Here is a 22,733-nt window from a genome sequence, read left to right on the forward strand (position 1 = left end):
CTTATGTGACCCTTTATCTGGCAGTGCATCTTGATTTTGGTTCCAAGAGTCTATCAGTTCTTTTTTTTGTTTCTACACTGATAAGAGACTCAATGATTTCTCAAAGGGTTTATAGAGGGTGTGTGGTATCTATTGGTGGTAGATATACTCTTGTATACTTAATAGAGTTGGACATGGTCGATTTTGATAGCATTCTGGGAATGGATTAGTTGTATTCATGTTATGCTTCCTTAGATTGTCAGACCCATAGGCTCATATACAAATTCCCTAATGAGCCGATCATTATATGGGAAGGTGGTTCTTTGGTGATTAGGGGAAGATATGTTTCTTATATTAAAGACCAAAAGTTGATTTCAAAGGGGCATTTGTATCATTTCGTCTGAGTTAAAAATTTTAACTCGCAAGAGCCTTCTCTAAAATTTGTTCCCATGGTTAAGGAAATTCTTGAGGTATTTCTTGATGATCTTTCCAGTGTTCCTCCAGATAGGGACATTCGATTCTTATCCCTCCTTATAGAATAGCTTCGGCTGAGCTTAAGGAGCAATTAAAGGACCTCTTAGATAAGGGTTTCATCCATCCTAGTATGTCTCCTTGGGGGATCCCGTGTTGTTTGTGCACAAGAAGGATGGTTCCTTTTGTATGTGCATTGATTATCGTCAGTTAAAAAAAGTAAACATAAAGAATAAGTATCCTTGTCCTAGGATAGATGATTTTTTTGATCAACTTTAGGGTGTGAAGTGCTTCTCTAAGATTGATCTTAGATTGCGTTATAATCAGTTTAAAATTAGAGATGTGGATATACCTAAGATGGTATTTAGAACTCGGTATGGTCACAATAAGTTTTTAGGCATGTCTTTTGGGTTGACCAATGGCCCGATGGCATTCATGGACATGATGAATAATGTCTTTCTTTCATTCTTGGAGATTTTTGTTATTGTCTTCATTGATGACATCTTAGTATTCTAAGAGTGAGGCGGATCATTACGATCACTTTCATACTGTGTTGCAAACTTTGAAGGATCATCATTTGTATGCCAAGTTCTCTAAGTGTGAGTTTTGGTTGAAAGCCGTAGCTTTTCTTGGTCATGTCATATCTAGTGAAGGGATCATGGTAGATCCCCAAAAGGTTGTGGCGATTAAGAATTGGCCTAGACCTACTACTCCAAGTGATATCCGGATCTTCTTGCATCTAGCCAATTACTATTGAAGATTTGTAGAGAGTTTCTCGACCATAGTTGCCCCTTTGACCAAGTTGACCCAAAATAAGGTTAAGTTCTTGTGGTTGGATGCGTATGAGGGTAGCTTTGAGAAGTTGAAAGATAAGTTAACTTTAGCTCTGGTGTTGACCTTCCCAAAGGTAATGATTGTTTTGTAGTGTGATATGATATTTCTCGTGTTGGTCTCGATTGTGCTTTGATGCAACATGGTAGGGTGGTGTACTATGCTTCTAGGCAATAAAAAGTTCACAAAAAGAACTACCATACTCATAACTTAGAGTTGTTAGCCGTGGTTTTTGCGTTAAAGTTTTGGCTACATTATCTTTATAGGGTTCATGTTGATATCTTTTCTAATCATAAGAGTCTCCAATATGTATATACTCAAAAGGAGCTGAACCTTATGCAAAGGAGGTGGCTTGAGTTTTTGAAAGACTATGATATGAGTTTTCATTACCACCCCGGTAAAGCTAATGAAGTCACCAATGTTTTTAGTAGATTGTCCATGGGAAGTTTGGCCCATGTGGATGAGGACAAGTGGGAATTAGTGAAGGACATGCACCTGTTTAGTTAATCTTGGAGTTTGACTTGCAAACTCTGAGGATGGTGGTGTATTTATGCTTCTGGTATCTCAGTAGTCTCTGTTGTTGTGATAAAGGAAAAGCAAGCTTTGGACCCTGACTTGATGAACATTTAGTGTAATGTAGGTCAATACAAAGTTGCTGACTTTGTGATTTTGGTAATGGTATCTTAAGATACCAAGGTAGACTATATGTTCCTGACGTCGATAGATTGAGGGAAAAGGTCATGTCCAAGGATCATGAATCCCGGTATGCTATTCACCCCGATTCTACCAAGTTGTATCATGATCTTAGAGAGTTCTATTGGTGGGGTAATATGAAGGGAGATGTGGCTAGTTATGTGGCCAAGTGTATGATGTGCCAAAAAGTGAAAGTTGAGAACATGAGGCCCGGGGGGTTTTATCCATTAACCTAATGGAAATGGGAGAAACTTAATATGGATTTTGTTACCTTTCTCCCTTGATCTCGGAATCAATGTGATTTTCTTTGGGTCATTGTTGATAGAATAACCAAGTCTACTCACTTTTTGCCCGCAAGGACTAATTACTCGGCGGAAGATTGTGCAAAGTTATATCTTGCGGAGATCATGAAGTTTCTCGGTGATCTTATTTTTATCATGTTGGATTGTGGTCCACCATTTTCATCCCACTTTTGGTATTCATTCAAAAAGAGATTGGGTTCTAAAGTGTACCTTAGTACTAATTTCCACCTGCAAATATATGGGTAAAAAGAGAGGACCATCCAAAGATTGGAGGATATGTTGAGGGCTTGTGTGATTGAATATGGTGGTAGTTGGTATGACCACTTGCCATTGATTGAGTACAACTATAATAATAGTTACCACTCTAGTATTGACATGGCCTTTATTGAGGCATTGTATGGTAGGAGATGTCAATCTCCTATTAGGTGGTATGAAGTTGGTGAGGGTAAGTTTCTTGGCCCCAATTTAGTTCACCAAGCCTTAGAGACGGTGAAGGTAATTCATGATAGATTTATAACCGCTCAAAGTCACCAAAAGTCCTATGCAAGTGTGAGGCATAAGGAATTAGAGTTTTGTATTGGCGATTAGGTATTCTTAAAAGTGTATCTCATGAAGGAAATGATGTGGTTTGGTAAAAAAAGGGAAACTTAGTCCACGGTATGTTGGTCCCTACTTTATTGTGAAGAGGGTTGGCAATGTTACCTATAAGTTGGACTTTCATTCTAGCTTGAACTCTATTCACCAAGTTTTCCTTGTCTCCATGTTACAGAAATGTGTGGGTGATCCTTCATTGGTTTTTCCCTTAATGGATGTTTATTTCTCAATCTCTTTATCCGTTGAGGAGATCCCGGTGAGGATATTAGATTGGCAAGTTTTCCTGTTGCAAATGAAAGAATTAGCGTTAGTGAAGGTTCTATGGAGGAAGAAAAAAGTCCAAGAAAGGTACTTGGGAGTCAAAAAAGGACATGAAGTCCAAGTACCCGCATTTGTTTCCCGTCCCAGGAACTTGTGATGAAGGTATGTGTAAATATTCTTACATTTAAGTATGTCTTGATAGAAAATGGGTTAAAGTCCCCAATGTTTTGAATTAAGTTATTCCTTATTTAGATAATAGGCTAATGTCCCCGAGCTTTGAATTTATTTAGGACTTGTTAGACCATGGGTTTGAGTCCCAAATGCTTCAAAATCTTATGTGTCTTAGTTATGGTGGGTTTAAGTCTCTAATACCTTGAGTTAATTCATATCTTTGATAGATGATGGGTTTAAGACCCTAGTCTTTAAGTTGAGCAAGTATCCTTAATAAGTTGATGGGTTGAAGTCCCTAAGTTGTGAATTAAGCAAGTGGTGATAAATACAGGGTTTAAGTCCCCAAGCTTTTAAATGAACAAGTGTCCTTGATAAATGATGGGTTTGAGTCCCAAGATCTATGAAATGAAATGGTTGTTGAATCATGATCATGATATGTGTTGTGTTGTATCCTTGTTGTGTGCTTTGTCCTAACTTTTTGGAAGGTTATTTGTATGTGTGGTAATATGTTATCTTACGTTATACTTTCCTTACCCGTCATTCACGGATGAATGATCTAACTGGGGGAGAATTGAAACACCTAGGTTTTGAACTATGAGAATAACCTCTTCATTTGGGTGTCTCTGAGTTGGGTAAGATAGTACCCCTTGGATACGAGTCGTATCATCCTTCCCCTCCCCTCTCGTATCCTAGGAAATGTGATGAGGGTTAATCATTGTCCTAGGTACGAGTGACCCCCTCCTTAATCATACCAAAGGGTACAAGTCATACCATGTAAGTCATATAGAGATTGAACTTGAACTTTAAGTGGACTGTTTTTGATACGGTTGAAGCATACGAGTTAGGTGTTGAGTCGTACCCTTTGGATACTACTTAAGGGTGTGTGTTCAAACCCTTATCAATGTAGGTGACCTAAGAGAATCCTAGGGTAAAAGTTAGGCTACCAGTCGTACCCTAGGGTACTAGTTCTTTAGTGAGTCATACCCTTGGATGGGTCTATTTTACAACTTGTAACTAAGGGCCTTGTGGTCATTTCCTATGCCTAAAACCCTAAGTCCACTTACTATATAATGGTAGTCTTCTCAGGTAACATTTTAATAATTACAAACTAACAAATTAGTCATTGCAGGAAAAAAGATGCAAGATATTGGAAGATTGCTGATGTAAAAGAATAAAAGAAGCGAGTTATTGAAGACCTCTCTAAGAAAGGAAGGAAATCCAATCTTAAGAAGATTACGACACTCAAACAAGCATGTCAAACAAATTAATTGAATCTAAATCAAAAGAAGAAAGGACACAACCATCACATGGATATTAAGACTAAAAGGAAGGATAGATCTCAGACATATCTAATATGGACGTGATCCAAAGTCGTATATGGACAAGTTTGATATGGACATATCAAACGGCTACTTTCCTCAATCAAGGAATCAATTTAAATCCTTGATTGAGAATAAATCTCTTAGGTTTCCTTATGACAAGTAGCAGTCGAAGAATCTAAAAGAAGAAGACCAAAGGCAGACAATTTTCACGCAACTTCAAGGAGAAAATTCAAAATGTCTAATTCTTTGTCTTACAAAGATCTATAACTTTAGTTTACAATTGATATATAATGAGTAGGATCGAGTCAACTTTGTAACATCAACTGAAGTTGTGTCAGAAGATCTGAAGAGAAAAATAAGTCTTCAAAACTTGTTTTCTATCATTGTACTCGAGCCAAACTTCAACGATCTAAGAAAACTTCAAAGCCCAAGGGGACTGGACGTAGGCACTACATTGGTTTGTCGAACTAAGTTAATCTTTGTGTTGTTACTTTACTTTTTATCATTTTTTGCTTGATTGTTTTGAATTTAATCTGTTTGTGAAGCATTCTGATCTGCAGGCGAGTTGATTGTGAAGGGTCAATGTTGACTTACAGAAAAAAATTCAATTCACCCCTCTCTTGAATTTCAATTGGTATCAGAGAAGGTCTCACAGATAGCAATGCTTAACTGCAAGTGAGCAAAGATTAAATGGCCATTTATCAAATTCTCATTGCTCTCCTTCAATATGGTCACTCCTCCACAAGACCACCATACTTTAATGGATATCTTTACTCTTACTGGAAGAATAGGTTCTGGATCTTTGTGCAATAAAATGACTTCCAAGCTTAGGTTGTTATCAAGAAGGGTCCAAAACCAATTCTAGGACGCAATGAAAAGTCAAAGGACAAAGACAACGAATCTAGCAGTTCTGACATTAAAGATCTTGAAAGATTAGAGGTCACCAAAGAATAGAAAGAGGTAATTCAAACTAATGCACGTACCATAAGTTTACTTTTGTGTGCAGTTAGCGGAGAAGAATACTATAAGATCTCAACCTGTGAAACAAAAAAAAGAAATATGGGACAAACTGAAGGTAACCTATGAAGGAACCACAAAATTCAAGAAGTAAAAAATTGCTGCTCTTATCAATAAATATGAGTTGTTCAAAATGAAGGAATATGAGGATACTGAAACAATATTCGCCAGAGTCAGTAAAATCATGTGCGAACTAAAATCACTGGGGATGATTTATCCTCACAACCTGCAAGTCCAGAAGTTAGTTCAAATTCTCCCAAAAACTTGGGAAACCAAGGATGTCATTCTGGAAGATGGAAAATTTTCACAATATGACATATGATGAACTACAAGGTAACCTTATTTCTAATGAAAAAGATTATATCAATAGGTTTCCTTAGGATGAAAAGAAGTAGCTAGTAGCCTTCAATTCTTCTCCGACCGAAGAGGATGAAATTCTAGAAAATTCTAATGGCAAAGGCATGGCCGTCATCAATCTAGAGTAAGGAAGATCATGAGGCAGACAATAAAAATCCCAAGGAGGAAAAAACAATAATTCCATCAAAAATGATGAATGCTACTACTACTGTGGAAAGCCTGGCCATTTCAAACAGAATTGTCCAGAATTAAAAGAAAGAACATCCAGGAAGAATTAAAATTTTGGATCCTGGAGTGATGAAGATGAAACCGAAGATATAGAATCCTCAAATATATGCTTCATGGCAACAAGTAAATCTAGCGAGGTAAGACTACACGATTATTATAATTGTAACACTCTTGAATCTAAGTTAGATATGATTACGGATGAGCTTCAAAAAGTTATAGATGAATATAACAAACTATCTCTAGAGAAAAAAAGTTGTGAAGCTCGATTTAAATGAAAATTGGAAGAGAAACGATGAAACTGGCAAATAAAAATTGAGGCATGTTAAATTGAGAATGACCTACTCAATTAAGAGTTTGATGAGATAAAAATAAAATTAAAAAAATTTAAGGCATCCCCAAGCCATAGTTTTGAAAGATCAAACTCCTTCAGAAACTATTCGAGTTCCTTATTAGGGTCATTTAAATTAGCTAAGAACTCTTTCTCCTATCGAGGGCCCGTTGGTTTCATCTTTGGACAAAAAGGGCACAAATCCTACAGTTGCGGGAATAAGCCAAAAAGTGTGTAGGTTATGAAACCAAAAGGAATTGTATGTACCCATAAGGAATTAAGACCGCTTGGGTACCTAAGCAGAATTAATCTTCCTGATTTACAGGAACATATCAAAAATTCTATAAAAGGGAGGGATTAATAGAGGATGTTCTAGAAGTATAGATGGAAAGAAAGAGGTCTCATTTGTTTGTACAGAATATAGATGAAAAACTGTCATAGTTAGTTATAATGATAGAGGCAATGTCACCGGAGTCGACTATGCCCCCTTTAGAGTCGACTCTTCAAATAGAAATAAAGGCAGAGGGCACTGACATCAATAAAATCGCTGATGAGGTCAGAATTAAATATGAATTGTCCCTGTCTGATGTTTTAAGATGCTTCATTTCTTAAGATATTTTCGTGAAACAATCTCCAAAATTTTAATATCTATTTTAAAACCTTCTTAAAATGAAGACAAATTCTCTATATTTTTTTTTAAAAAAAATATATTGTTCTATTATCTTTAACATCATTCTTTAAAATTCTAACATTTTCTTGTGAGAATTTTTACCATTCTAATGAAAGCTTCGCCTCATGAATAATATCTCAAACACATTGCATAGCAAGGAATAAACTTTAGTTGACTTTTTAACAACCGGAGCAATATGCACAAACTTTTGGATGTTGTTGTACTTAAATTCTCTGAATTCTACATCAACTACCTGTTGATTAATCTATCTCATGAGTTTGTTCCAAGAACATATGATACTGTTGTGCTAATAATCTATTTAATTATTCTATATTAGCATTAAGTGATTTATGATCTTGAAGAAAATTAGATCTTCTCTCTCATACGCTACCTTTTTCTCTTCCTTCATCATTACCTTCTTTGCCCTTCTCACATCCCAACACCCTTCTACCCCTTCATCTTCAACCCTAACTCTTGGTTATCCTCCTTCATCCTATCTCTTTCACTTCTCCTCTTTGCTTTATACTCATCTATTCCCTTTTTTTTTACTATGACAAAAACAAGATCAATGTCTAGTTTCTCCAAAAATTCACCTAACTTAAATTCCTCCAACTTTGACCCTATTCTTCTCTCCAAAACCTTTGATAAAGCCTCCTCTCACTCTATCCTATTGACTGTATTAAAGAAATGCACTATTCTTATTCCCTTATCATCCTCTAATAAAAGGAGACCCTCTCCTTTAGAGTCTCTCTCTCTAGAGGACATACATAAGTTCTAGACTCTCTCTCACAAGGAGAAGTTTGTCACTTACAGGAATTGCTCCATTGTTTATGGAAGAGTCTTCAATCTCTCACTCCTAAAGAAATCCCTCTGCAATATCGATCACTTTCTCAAAGCTCAAGACTTGTTGATGATCCTTTGCCTATGTGGCCTTGAAATTTTTGAAGATCCCATCCGCATGTTCTTCGCCAATCTTCGTCTTTCCCATGACAGTGAGGAGTTGGAAACTATGGTTCTTGGTACTCTTATTGTTCTAAATGACTTATTATTTGAAAAAGTATTTGAAACCAAATTCTATGGCCTCATCCCTTTCATGAACGTCACCTGGCCTGAGAATTTTAAAGTAAGTATTGATGAAGCAAAGAAGGTTGTCTCAGATCCTGACATAAATGGCCCCACTTTTGGTCCTCTGTTCCTCAATTTTTGTAATAGGATTTTGGCTCATATTGTTGCAACCACCTTGATTCCTCGAAAGGGGTCTCTCAGTAATGTGACTCGTTGATATGTATTTATTCTCTACTTCCTGATCAAAGGTACAAAATCAATTGGAGTTCTTGGATTTGTGAATACATGATGGAAATTGCAACTGACTCCCATGCCTCGGCAAGTTTACACTATGGTTTGCTCATCACTCGGATTCTTTTTCACTATGAAATATTTTTTAGCCTATCCTATGGTATAAATCTCTGCCACCTATGATTCAAAAACCTTCACAAGAATGGGATATGTTCTAGTTAAAAAAGAATGGTGTAAAAAAGAATTTGTCCAGTGCCAACTTGACACATCCAGGGTAAGTAAATCTATTACTAAAATCATGTATTATACAGATAAGGAGGATGAAGAAATCAAGATTAGGCTTACTGCGATCAAATAAGGAATTGCCAGCATCAAGGAGTCGACAGCCAAGCTGCTATAGTACGCAAAAGTGATAGGTACCAACATAGGTAAAATAAGACTCCCCTTTTATGGCTTCAAATAGGAAGGAGTGAGATTGTTTAACAGAATGTTTTAACAAGTTGAGTCCATCAATTTTAAATCCTCCTCCTCCTCAAATGAGCTCGCCATCTCTATTTAGAATTCTTACTCCAACTTCAGGAAGAGTGTGAAGAAATCTTATGATCTCTTCTACTCTAACAAGCACAATATTCTTACTTATTTCCTTGCCAAACAATGTTGAACACTTTTTATTCAAAAGAGGGTCTATCCCTTCTTATACTCTAGCCTGTATAAAGAAACTCATACTCTTTATTTGACGTATTTTTATTGCAACCATAACTATGCATGACTTGAACTATATGTTTTTTAGGTTGTCATTTTTGTCTTATTTTTCTTTTTGTTTTGTTTTGTGGATGGGAATATTTTTTTTCTAAAAACCTATGTTGATGGATTAAACACCCTAAACACTCTCTTAAACTCATCTTTGAAAAATTAGAGGCTAGGATTTTAAGGGTGATCCTCAAAGGCAAAGTGAAGTCAAGACTCTTAGTGAATCAAGTTGTCTAAGGCATGTAACTCTTCCCCTTGATAAATAACTCTGAACCTATGTATTTTTCACTTTGATTTGTAAGTGTACATGGTGATTTTAAAATCGAATAAAAGGTTTTTTGTTTCCTAATGATAAATAATGTGGAATTTTTCATAGACTAATGTTTATACATGTTATTGATGATGATTTGCACATATGGGTGCTTGTTGCATGTGTTATAACATGTGATTCTTTAGTAACTCTAATCTTGATGATTTCTACCATGAAAATAACCTTGGTAAAGGCATACACACAAGGTGATTGTGAAAATGTCTAATTAAATTGTCTAGTCTTATGTTGGTGATGTGTTGAACTAGGGAAATGGCCATATGAATAGTTGTTAAATAATATTGTAAAGGTATTATAAGCCATGTATGGTGAAATTTATGGTCTTGTTGGGTGATGGTTAATGAGGGGTTAAAGTCCCTAAACATAAAAACCAATATGAATTATATTTGAAATAGAGTGTGGTATGAATATGATATAAGATTGCTAATGAAATGTGAATAGTTTATAAGGGTCTTGATGACCATAAATTTAATTTCGTGATGAATTAAACTAGAGCATTGGCCTATTGAAATGGTTAAGCAACAAAGGCTCCCATGAGGACCATGTGGTCATGTATAGTGTTAAGTTGTCTAAATGGGTTAAAGTCATTAAGTGTGAATTGAATAGTTTATGATGTATGGACAAAGGTTTGGGGTCCCAATGTCGACTAATGATAGTCATAATGGCTTGAGGTTAAAGCCCCTTGCCTAATGAAAGGGCTTGAGGTTAAAGTCCTTTGCCTAATTAAATTGCTTATGGTTAAAGTCCCTTGCACAATGATATCTCTTGAGGTTGAAGTGCCTCACCAAATTATATGGCTTGGATTAGAGTTCCCTATCTAATACGGCATGAGGTTAGAGTCCCTTGCCTATATGAATGTGAGTGTATGGTTAGTGTCCCTTGCCAAAATAAATATGAGTGTGTGGTTAAAGTCCCTTGTTTGAATGGGTGTGTATGTGGTTTGAGTTCCTTTCTTAATGAGTGTATACATGGTTAAAGTCCTTCTGCCAAGTGATATGTAAATGTTGTTGAAGTCCTATACCTAATAAGAATTGTTGAATCTAAGTGTGGAGAAGTCGAAGTCCTCCACTTTATGTCTCATAATAGAGTGATTTGGGAATATTATTATGACTTCTTTACTTGTTAGCATGTAATATACCTATATGTATGGATAAGGTCATGAATATGGTTGAATATGATATATTGAATTATTATTGATTGATGATACTAATTTATCCTTATCCTTGAGTTAAATACTAGTGCTCCAACCGTTAACTATATCCGGATGCTATGTCCGCACGAAACATAGGGGTTGGAGCATCATATTCTCTTCCTGCGTAGTGATTAGATGATCAAAGCAGTTCGTACATTGACTTGGGACTGGTGAGATTTCTTACTTTGGAAGACATTCCTTCTCCGTCTCTTATATTTAGACTTAGTCTTATTTTAACTTGGTTTTGCTATTATCGGGGGCTTCTCCCGACATATACATTTTTAAACATCAGCTTATATAGAGGTATTGTGGAGGACTATGGACTTAGGTATAGTGGTTAATTCGATGAATCTAATAAAGTGTTTGACATGTTTAAGTTATGACTTCTAGTATTATTTTCGCTATCTTAATATATAGTTAGGATTCACAGACCCTTGTGATTGATATGAAGATTAGGTTAGGTTATCGGGGAATCATTTGATTCATGTGGGCCTGAGGTGCCCATACGACATGACCTAGTTTCTTGTCATGTCAAGTGAGATATGGCTAACTATGTGGCTAAGTGTACAGTGTGTCAATAAGTAAAAGTTGAACATATGAGACCCAAAGGTTTGTACAAAGAAATAGAGTTTCCCACATAGAAGTGAGAGGTGATTAATAGGGATTTCCTTACTAGTCTTCCTGGGTCTCAGAATCAATGTGATCTTATTTGGCTCATTATGGATAGAATGACCATGTCCACTTATTTTTTGCCAGTGAGGACTAGTTATTCGACAGAGGATTATGCTAAGTTGTATCTTACAAAGATTGTGAAGTTTCATGGTGCTTCAAATTCTATCATTTTGGATCATGGTACATTGTTCTCCTCTTATTATTAGATGTCATTTAAGAATTTGGGAACTAAGTTGTGCCTTAGTAATGCTTTCCACCCATAGTTGGATGGACAAGAGGAGAGGACCATTCAGACATTGGATAATATGTTTAATGCTTGTGTTCTTGACTATGATGGTAGTTGGTATAACCATTTGCCTTTGATTGAATCTTCTTATAATAATAATTATCATTCTAGCATTGCTATGGCTCCTTTTGAGGCCATGTATGGTAGGAGATGTCGCTCTCCAATTGGGTGGTATAAAGTTAGTGAGGGTAAGTTGTTTTGACCTGATTTGGTTCATCAAGCCTTAGAAAAGGTGAAGGTGATTCGTGATAGGTTGAAAGCCACTCAAAGTCACCAAAAGTCCTATGCGGATGTAAGAAATAGGGATTTTGAGTTTAATATTGGTGATTTGGTATTCTTGAATGTATCTCCCATGAAGGGAGTTATACGATTTGGTAATAAGCGAAATCTTAGTACTCGGTATGTTGTCCCTATTTGGTTTTGAAAAGGGTTGGTAAAGTTGCATATGAGTTAGAGTTGCCTCTAACTTTGAGCTTTATTCATCAAATTTTCCATGTCTCTATGTTGAGGAAATGTATAGGTGATCCTTTGTTGGTTGTTCCCTTAGAGAATGTTGGTGTTTCAGACTCTTTGTCCTTTTAGGAGATCCGAGTGAGGATCTTGGATCAATAAATTTACTGGTTATAAATGAAAGAGGTGGCTTCATGAAGGTTCTAAGGTGGAACCACAAGTCTGAGTAAGCTACTTGGGAGGCGAAAGAGGACATGAAGCTGAGTATCTGCATTTGTTTTCCATTTCAGAAATGCATGATTGAGGTATGTGTCAATCTTCTTATCTTTATTATATGTCTTTGTTTACGAACTTGATTAAAGGTTGGTTTAATATGTAATGATGTGTTAACTCGTGCTTGTTCTTTCCTTACCCATCATTCGAGGATGAATAATCTAAGTGGGGGAGAATTGAAACACCTTAGCTATGGTCCCTTAAAAAAATTGCATAAGTTAGAGTTTATGGACAACATACAACTAGAAGGAATGAATCATATGTTTGGGTATGGGTTAGGGCCACTCTCCCATATGTTAGTTAGTGTGTTTAGGTTGGTTTCTATCCAAGATATGACTAAGCATCATACTAGTCGTATGGTAGGATATGAGGTATATGATTCCAACTCATATGATACCCAAAGTTGACCTTGCAGATTCTTTGTGTATAAGTCATGTAACTCTTTTCTCATCGTTACTTCAAAATATCATGTGTTTTAAAAATTGATTGTGACTTAAATGGTAGATTTGAAAACAAATGTTAAGTATTTTGATATATAGTGTTGAGTATTGTTTACTCTTGTTTAAACTTGTGTTTATACATGTTTTTGGTAATGGATTGCACATGTGGGTGCTTTTTTATTGTGGATTAACAAATGGGTCATGAGTCTTGATGACTTCTACTTTGGTTTTGGTCTTGGTAAAGGTATGCCATCAAGGTATTTGTGAAAATTTCTAAAAGAAATAACTAGTCACATGTGAATATATTTTTGAACTAAGGTAATGGACAAATAAGTATGAATGGTTGGAAAATGGTATTGTAAAGGCGTTTTTGGCCATGTATTGAGTAAATTGGTGACTTTGGTAGTTTGCTTGGTTAGAGGTGTTAGAGTCCCTATACATGAAATTGTATTATGTTTTAAACTAAAGATTGGTATAAGAATGCTAATGAAGAATAAATGTTTTTGTAAATTTCTTGATGATAAGAAATTGACTTGAATTATGATTTGTACTAAGGCATTGGCCTATTAAAGTGATTGGTTGATAAATGGTTTCATAAAGACCTTGTGGTCATGTATGGTGTTTAATTGTAACCTTGGTGGCTTAAATTGGCTAAATAAGTTAAAATCATTAAGTGTCGAATTGAATATGTGTTATTTCATGTACAAAGGGTTAGAGTACCAATGTCGACTAATAATAGTCATAAAGGCGTGAGGTTAGAGTCAACTTGCCTAATAGAGCATTTTGAGGTTAGAGTCCATTTGCCTAATAAAATAGCTTGAGGTTAGATTCCACTTGCTTAATAAGATGGCTTAAGCTTAGAGTCCACTTTCCTAATATGACTTATAATTTCAATCTTTCTAAGCTATACAGGTTGGAGGTTAGAGTCCTCTACCCATATCTCATGATCGGGTACTTCAAAATGCATGCTAAGCCTTGTTCCTTTTTTGGGCACGTTAAGTGTATATATATATCTACATATATGCCTATGCAAATAAATATGGTTTCATATGATGGTTTGACTTGGTTTATAATAATGGAACTATTTTATCCTTATCCTTAAGTTATATACTAGCGCTCTAACTGCTAACCACCTTTGACACTATATCCCCACACGATGTAGGTGTTGTTCATACTCTTACACCTCCTACTCAGTGATTGGACTCAAAATCATCTTGTGGTGACTTGAAGTGGTAAGCTTCCATACTTCGTAAGGCTTCATTTCTTTTTAGATTTTTCTTATGTCTTTATTGGTAAATATTGGTTTTGGTTATGGCCAGGGTCATGTCCCAACCGGATATTCATGTTTTGGTATTGTAGAGCTTACGTGAAATTTTGTTTTAGACTTGTCTTTATTCAGATTGTATTTATAGGATGGTTGAGCCTGCTCTATTGGTTTCCTATTCGGTTTTCTTGACGTTGGTTGGATTATAGTTGATAAGTGTTCAGACGATAGCCTATGGACCCCATATTGTTTATTTCAGTTTTGACCTCGAGTTTCAATTTTCTTTGGGAATTTTGGATGATTTACTTAGTGGGAGTAATATACTCAAGTTAGATTCAGTATGCCTTTATTCTTGATTGATGGGACATCCTGGAGCAAAATATTTAGTGATAAGTATTTATAGCTTGGACTTTGGGATTTTAGTCTGATTTTCATCTGAACTGGTTGCAACATTGTCATGGATTGCATTCTTTAATTATCTTCGTTTGTATGCCTAGACAGCGCCTTATGAGTTTGTTCTTATGTTTGTCTTATGGAATTTCAGTTGATCAACTTTAGTTCCTTGAGTTCTCTGTGATAAGATTGTGTAGATGAGGCTGAGGTAATTATCCTCCTAGCTTGGAGTGGACAGCAAGTGCAAAATGATAAAGAAAGGATATTTTTAGATTTAGAGTCAGTGGTATGACTTATGACTTGGGTTGGTTTTGGCTTGGATGAGCCTTTGTTGATTTTTTTAATATGTAGATAGTATCAGTGTATTGTGGTTCAGATGTGTATGCATCATCCTTCTCGGTTCAGTTTGAGGCCAGATAGCAGTTAAGTTGAATTTTGGCTGTTTGGATGTAAAGCAGAAGTGTTGGTTGAAAAAGTGATACCTATGGCAAATCCCTTAGAAGATTTTTCTCTTCATGAGGTTATCTGAGAAGTCATGCTTAGATCATGCGAGCCCAGTACTGCATCTTTTTAAGCATTTGAGATTCTTTCTCTCCATTGACTTTCGGCGACGAAAGTCCTTTTAGTAGTGGATGTGTAATGACCCTTTCGGTTATTTTTCATATTTTAGCTTATCTTCGCCATTAGGTCTTTTTCATAGCTGAACCAAGTCATTTAGGACTTGTTGGGACCAACTGTTCGGTTATCGAGCATTTCATTTGGTTTTTAGAGCTAATTTCCTGTTTTGAAGTCTTCACTGGTTCTAAATGGCCACCGAGCGAAAGCTTCAATGAAATGATCTCGGATGCTATTTTTGACTATTTCAACGGATCTGAAATATTGATTTTTGTCTAGGTGGACCTTTGGTTTGGATTTCAATGCAGTTGAGCTCATTACGACCTATTGGTCAGAAAGTGGGACAATCAAAATATGAGTGTGGGATCCATATTTTGTCGAAAAAACCTTATATTTAAAATTTAGCTTCTCTATCATGTCTGGAACGTCGATTTTAGGCTCGGGGAGACTTGGTTAAAGTCCCAAGGCTTCCAAACTTATTTTGAGCTATTGAGAGTCGTGAAAAATGAAACTATAGGTGTGGACCCTACTTTTTTCTGAAACTATCTTGAATGAAAGTTTATATGATTCCAATGGATTTGAAATGAGGTTTACACTCAAATTTCACTATTATATTATATTATTTGAGTTCCAAATGAGTTTCGAGGGTCAAAAATAAGTTTTTGACATTGCTGTCACGGGGATGCTGCATCTATTCACCGAGGGGTCTATAAATAGACCTCAAGGCCGCGAATTTGGCATTTTCTCTTCATCTTTGAGAGGCTAAAACCCTAAATGGATATGATAACTCAAAATTGAGTCTTGTGGGTGTATAGGGAGCTTGGTAAACATCTTTTATCATGATTATTATCCAAATTAAGTTAAGATTTCATCACTTTGTTGGTGAATTTCTTAATTCTTGACCTAAAACTCCAATTTAGCTTAGGGCTTGATTTAGCCCCAAATTTGATTTGTTTGCACCCATTAATTGAGGTTATGATTCCTTGGTGATGTATGAGCATTGAGTTGACCTCAAAAACGTGATTTCCATACGTGGGACTCACTTAGGGTTTTTGGTGTTGTTTTTGGACCCGAAGCACTATAGTGCAATATGGGCATCATTCGACTCGTATTGAGGATTAGATTATATTTTTAATAGTGTGATGACATTTTGGGGATTGTTAAGTAAAGAAGAGCATGTGGAGCTTGAAGTGTGATTTTGCGGTTTGACCTTGAGGTAGGCTCCTGTCAACTTTCCTTCATAGATGATGTATGATATATATTACGTGTGGATATAAATGTTAGGATTGATTATGAGTAAGATATCTTAGTCTTGATTATTGATGTTTTGGGAAATTAGATGAAGAAGAAAATAATATGGGAAAAAAATACGGAATTATGAAGAAGAAGAGTTATTAAGTTCTATAGAAAACCTACACTTATATAATGAATGTTGCTGCTGATATTTAGACAGTTATTATTTAGATGGATATTGTACAGATTAAAAATATTAGAATATATTAAAAGAGTTAGAGAAAAACAAAGTTGACTATACAAAGAAATTAATTATAGAAACAAGCTTAGAAGAGGAAGAAAACAACTAAAAAAAGATTAATTTGGATAGATAAAACCATAAAACAACTAGAGTTAAAAGATAGTTTAGAATATGATTTAGACATAGAATTATTCATAGAAGAAAAAGACAGGATAATTAACGAAATAGACTACCTAGAATTTAATATCAGATATAGTACAAATAGAATAAATTATTACAAAGAAATTTGCAGTATTACAACTACTTTAGGATAAAATGATAAACTACGAATACTTACAAATATCAGAAATAAAGATAGAAAATACAGAATATATGCAAATAGATTACATAGATTACGAATTAGAAAGTGACAATAGTATATATGAAATTTTGGAGAATGAAACAGATAATGAAGTAGATAGTAAATCAGATGAATCAAATGATTGAAGAAGATATAAAAATGAATCAAATAAATAAAGAAGATATAAAAATAATAACAAAGGAAGAATATTTAAACGAAAAAGGAACAGATCAAAAAATAATATTTGATAACAATATATTTGATGAAATAAAAGGAAAAGAATTGTGTAATAGATGTAGATAAAACGATACAATTATGGATAGGATATATAGAAAAAAAATTATTAGACAATGGTATAAATGCAATAGATACACCAAAATATATAGAAAGAACACTAATAGGAACAGCAAAATTATGGTCTTTAAATTTAACTGAAGAAAGTAAAAAGTTATTAAGAGATGATAAAAAAAATGAAACGAACAACAGTAACTAAACTAACACCTATAGACATATTGAAAAAATATGAAACAGCTATAAGAGATTAATTTAGCAGTATGACAACCGCAGAAGAAGAACAAAAAAAAAGAAAAAGATCTATGTTATAATATTCCTTAGTTTTTTGTTTTAACCTTATTAATTCTTCTATATTATTTTTAAGGTATTCTATATGTTTCATATTTCTAGTTTTTAGATAGTCAAGTAGATTCTCTTTCATAAGTATTTCTGTTAATCTTATTTCCTCCATATCTTTTCTCCAATATTCTAAGTATTCATAGTTTATAATTTTATCCTAAAGTAGTTGTAATACTGCAAATTTCTTTGTAATAATTTATTCTAATTGTACTATATCTGATATTAAATTCTAGGTTGTATATTTCGTTAATTATCCTATCTTTTTCTTCTATGAAAATTCTATGTCTAAATCATATTCTAAACTATATTTTAACTCTAGTTGTTTTATGGTTTTATATATCCAAATTAATCTTTCTTTTAATTATTTTCTTCCTCTTCTAAGTTGGTTTCTATAATTAATTTCTTCGTATAGTCAACTTTGTTTTTCTCTAACTCTTTAAATATATTCTAACATTTTTAATTTGTATAATATCCATCTGAATAATAACTATCAAAATATGAGCAGTAGCTTTCATTATATAAGTGTAGGTTTTCTATAGAACTTAATAACTCTTCTTCTTCATAATTCCGTATTTTTTCCCATATTATTTTCTTTATATCTATAATTTCTTTATCTCTAAGTATATATAAAACAAGTATTTTAAAATTATCTGTCATTTAGGCTTGATTAACTGCTTTTTCATAATATTCTTTAGTTGTTTGTTTTAATCTTTTTAATTCTTTCATATTTTTGTTAAGGCTGTATATTTTACATTTTTAGTTCTCATGTATTCTTCTAAATTTGTTTTCATTAGTTTTTCTATTAATTGTATATTTTTATATCCATTTTCCATTATTCTACGTAGTTTATCATGGTTGATGCGTAGGTTTGGCATGTAGGTATATATAGGAGTAGGTAGGTAGGTGTGGTATGTAATTTATTCTAGTCATAGTATATTTATCAAATATTTTTTCCCATATGATCTTTCTTATATCTACTATTTCTATATCCTTAAGTACATACAAAACAAGTATTTTGAATTTATCTATCATTTCATCGGATAAGTAGGTAGTCATTCTTTTTCATATGATGCAATTTTCAAAATATTCCTTTCAACCATATACATAACAAAATATGATCATCTTAAATCACTATATACTAGATTATTCTTAAATAATTATGTTACTTTGTCACTATTAGCATGGTAATCTAGATACTTTTCCCTTAAACAGCGCCTCTACTCTGGCTACTCCCCTATCACGGCTTTCTTGCCTCACCGGTTTCACCTTTAGGATGGCATAGTCCTTAGAAATTTTTCTCCTTTTTCTCTTTGCTAATAAACTTTGTAACATATTATTCTTTGAATAATTCTACTATATAGTAACTAACATGAACTTATTTTATCATATTATAATTGTTAGGAATTTATTAATTTAGCAATTCAGAATTATAAATGAATGTATCTGTTCTGGTAGATTTGATAATTCTAGGCTTTGTTCATCCAAAGCTTTTCCTTAGAAATATATCTGATTTATTAAATATTCAAAAGTTTTTTGTGTACAAAAGAGAAGGCTTGCTTTCAACACATGAAAGTCTTGCCTTTATCTTGCCAAATGACTTACATATTTATAGCCTAAAAGAAAACGCGTAAACTATTTTCTACTTTACATGTATCCTAAAGTAATAATTTACTTATCCTATAAATGACAAGAACTAATAATGCTATGCATGTTAAAAGCCAAAAAACCTATACAATAGGTCCTAAAAAGCTAAGGCTAATAATGGCCTTCTATACAATAACTTACGTAAATAAGTCAAGAAAAGTTATTTAATCTTCCATATGTCGTTTTCGTTACTTTAATGTTTTTGTCTTCTTATCTTTCTATTATTGCTCCATGTCTTTCTATCTTTTGTCCTGTATCTTCAGCTGTCGTCTTTATCTTCTTCTATTCCAATTGAACCTCTAGGATAATATTATCTTCTCCATTACATCTCGAACATAAATAGTCTAGATATTTGTGTCCAATTAACTTGCAATATCTTGTTAATAATTCTTCTGAAATAAATCTCTTCCTAATTGCTCTTGCAGTTGGTTGTTTTTCTGGATTAAGTAGTGTCAAAATCCATTGTCTAGCTTCTTCCATATCTAACTGTCGTAGTTTTCTTGATTTGAATAAATCATTTGATGATCTCTTGAATAATAACTCCATATTGGGTTCCCATTTAGGTAGTTATTTGCTAATTCTTGGACAATTGAAGATATTCCAATGATTTATTTATTTGCATAAAAATCAAGTATCTCAACTTTAGGTATTTTTGGTTGTTGAACAATATCTTCTGGTATAATCATATCTCCGGTTAATCTTATTTTTACAATTTTTATAACTGGTTTGATCACTTCATATAATATTACTGCTGGTGCAGTATAAAACTTTATAAAAAATAAATTTCCTTTGGTTATTCTTTTATAAGTGGTGAATGCTCTATATAATTCTAGTAAATCTGTTAATTCATTTTCTTCATGGGTGTATACGGTATTTAATAATCCATAACTGAAATAAGTTTTAACTAAGCTAGAGTTGGTTTTCGATAGTGCGATTAACTTGTTGTAACCTATAATCTATAATCTATAATTTATATATATATATATATATAAACCTAGTTTAGGTGTACGCGCTTCACGCGTGTACCTCACTTTAATGAATTTAAACGCTACACTAAATACGATATTTTTTCAAATAGTAAGAGAATTTATTTAATTAGATATATAGTAGTTGTAAATATCAAAGATACAAATGAGGTAGGTGTAAAATATATTGACAACCCCTTAAATTACGGTTGGTGTTTTAGAAAGAAAAAATAGTCATAATATTTTATATGACTCAAAATTTTGATGATTAATTGTCTATATCATCATAATCATCATTCATCTTCAAGATACCTACAAAATTGGAAAAAAGAAAACTACGAAATCAATGCATCTAGGTAAATTAAATATTACAAAAATATATTTCTTTGACATATCTTGGCGACCAAAAAAAAGAAGGAAATTCAAATCCAATAATAAAGAATCATTTAAGAACAAAAATAAATATATCGTGTTCCATATGTTCATATTAGATATTATTGTATTTTTCTAAAAGAACTCTCAATTTATAGAAGTTCAAGCCTTTTTTCTTCAATAAAGAAATTATATAAATATGATTGATTTTTACTTTTTTCATTAATTATTTATCAATAATAAAATATTTTAAATTCCAAATAAACTAAACTAACACAAATAAGAGTGATTTTTTTAACCCTTTTTAATTTTTGATAGTCTTTTACTTTCCTTTTATTTAATACAAAATAGAGTTCATTTTTTTAATAAAAAAATATACGTAGTCCTAAAAAGGGGGGGGGGGGGGAGAATTCATTTTAGTTGGGTTTGAAGTCCTAAAATTAATTAAATATTATTAGGTAAATAGTAAAAAGACGTTTTTATCTAAAGGACAATCTTTTAATGAAGGGCAAAACGTTTAAATCACTTTTCTAAGAGTCTTCACACTTTTAATATATTATAGATATAGATTGTAGATATAGTTATGGATTATAGATTATAGATTATAGATATAGATTATATATATATATATATAGTGCAGTAAAATTTATGCCGCTTCTGCTTGCTGCTTCTAGGCTCTTGATATCTACTAAATTGATAATACTGAATCATGGACTCAACACACCAGCTGAGATAGGCGATGAGAACCAATGGCCATAGTTACGGATGGGAAAAAGAGAAAAAAAAAATATAAATACAAACAATATATTACTGGGAAAAGAGGCATATGAATTTCTAGCTATGTAAAAGAGACATATTCTAGCTATGAAAAAGAGACATATGAATTTCTAATTTGATGGAAAAAAACCATATAAATACAAACAAAAATCATATCAATACAAACATAAAAATAATTAACTAAAGTTAGGGTTATTTTTGTAAACAAACAATATATTTTTACAAGCAATGCACTATATATTTTTTTAGTACCACAAACCAAACAACCACCAAAAAATAATATCATCATAACTTATCCCAGCACAACTAATCCCAGCATAATTTATCCCAGCATAACTAATCCCAGTATAACTTGTTTTCAAACTAATCGACCCCTTATATAATGAACATAATTCTTTTCTATTTATTTCTCATTTTATCTCTGTTTCATTAAACGTACCTAAGTAGTATTTATAATGATGTTCTAATTTTTCTTCTTCATATCTATATTTAAGTACTCCTCCATAACAATAATCACTTGCGTCTGCTTCTACTATATATGTAAAAAAAATTATTTTCGTCGAGGAATTGTAATTTTGGTAATTTTTTACAAAGTATTTTTATTTTCTTAACTTGTTTTTTATCTACTTCGTTGTAATTATACTTTACATCTTTTTTTTAATTTTTTCTGTAATGGCTTTAGGTTTTCTGCTAATTTTGGTATATAGTTTCTTACTTGGATTACTAATCCTAAAAATGCTTGTAATTTCTTTTCTGTATCTAATTCTTCTTTTGAATTTATTATTTTTTGTACTATATGTTGTTGTATTTTTACTCCTCTTTTATCTATTTGTATTCCCAAAAATTCTATCTGGTTTTTCATAATTTCAGCTTTCTTTTCACTTAAACTTATTCCAGATTTTTCTATTATATCTGTAAATTGTTCTAATAGTTTTAAATGTTCCTCTTTAGTTTTTGTATATAATAGTATATCATTTATGTATACTATACAATTAGGTAGTTGTTTAAAATAACTATCCATAAAGTGTTGGTATCTATCTGGTACATTTTTATATCCAAATGGTAACACATTCCATTCATAAAATCCTTGTGGTACTGTAAATGCAGTTAAGTTTTTAGATTCTTCTTCTAACTTTAAATGGTAAAATCCTGATTTACAATCAAATTTACTAAAGTAATTATATCCTTGTATTTGTCTTATTTTTAATATTTTATTTGGTATTGGATAATTATATGTCATAGTTTTTGCATTTAGGTTTCTATAATCAATAACCATTCTACTTTTTCCTCTTTTTTGTTCAATATGTTTATTTACTATAAATGCTGGACTATTGTATTTACTATT

This window comes from Capsicum annuum, chromosome 5 (genome assembly GCF_002878395.1).
Source record: "Capsicum annuum cultivar UCD-10X-F1 chromosome 5, UCD10Xv1.1, whole genome shotgun sequence".
NCBI lineage: Eukaryota > Viridiplantae > Streptophyta > Magnoliopsida > Solanales > Solanaceae > Capsicum > Capsicum annuum.